Genomic DNA, 1,427 nt, shown 5'->3' with positions numbered 1-1,427 from the left:
CAGGGACAGGGACAGCACGGGGTTAGATACTGGGTAAAGCTCTCTCTACACTGTCCCCCCGTCAATCACGCCCAGGACAGGCACAGCACGGGGTTAGATACAGAGTAAAGCTCCCTCTACACTGTCCCCCCCTCAATCACGCCCAGGACAGGGACAGCACGGGGTTAGATACAGAGTAAAGCTCTCTCTACTCTGTTCCCCATCAAATACCCCCAGAGACAGGGACAGCACGGGGTTAGATACAGAGTAAAGCTCCCTCTACACTGTTTCCCATCAAACACTCCCAGGACAGGGACAGCACGGGGTTAGATACAGAGTAAAGCTCTCTCTACTCTGTTGCCCATCAAATACCCCTAGAGACAGGGACAGCACGGGGTTAGATACAGAGTAAAGCTCCCTCTACACTATCCCCCCTCAAACACCCGCAGGGACAGGGACAGCACAGGGTTAGATACAGAGTAAAGCTCCCTCTACACTGTCCCCCCTCAAACACCCGCAGGGACAGGGACAGCACGGGATTAGATACAGAGTAAAGCTCCCTCTACACTGTCCCTCCTCAAACACCCGCAGGGACAGGGACAGCACGGGGTTAGATACAGGGTAAAGCTCCCTCTGCACTGTCCCCCCATCAATCACGCCCAGGACAGGGACAGCACGGGGTTAGATACAGGGTAAACCTTCCTCTACACTGTCCCCCATCAAACACTCACAGGGACAGGGACAGCACGGGGTTAGATACAGGGTAAACCTTCCTCTACACTGTCCCCCCTCAAACACCCGCAAGGACAGGGACAGCACGGGGTTAGATACAGAGTAAAGCTGCCTCTACACTGTCCCCGTCAAACACTCCCAGGACAGGGACAGCACAGGGTTAGATACAGAGTAAAGCTCCCTCTGCACTGTCCCCCCATCAAACACTCCCAGGACAGGGACAGCACGGGGTTAGATACAGAGTAAAGCTCCCTCTACACTGTCCCCGTCAAACACTCCCAGGACAGGGACAGCACAGGGTTAGATACAGAGTAAAGCTCCCTCTGCACTGTCCCCCCATCAAACACTCCCAGGACAGGGACAGCACAGGGTTAGATACAGAGTAAAGATCCCTCTACACTGTTCCCCCTCAAATACCCGAAGGGACAGGGACAGCACGGGGTTAGTGGGAGCTGCGACTTGAGTGATACGGAGTGTCTGGTTGTTTGACGCGTTCACCCCCACCCCCTCCCCCGGGCTGTCCGTGCAACCAGCCAATTGATGAGGGCGCACAGCGGGGTAAATGGGACTGAGTCAGAGAGCATTGTCCCTGAAAGCCCCTCTCTCCCCGGCAGCTCCTGAATATTCCGGGCCACTGGCTGTGCTCCCTCAGGAACACGGTGCAGGTGAATGAATGGATGGATGAGGAATGGTTCAGTGCAGCTGCAGTGGATCTC

The sequence above is a fragment of the Stegostoma tigrinum genome, chromosome 45, assembly GCF_030684315.1.
Source record: "Stegostoma tigrinum isolate sSteTig4 chromosome 45, sSteTig4.hap1, whole genome shotgun sequence".
Lineage (NCBI taxonomy): Eukaryota > Metazoa > Chordata > Chondrichthyes > Orectolobiformes > Stegostomatidae > Stegostoma > Stegostoma tigrinum.
Note: the sequence above shows the minus strand (reverse complement) of the source record.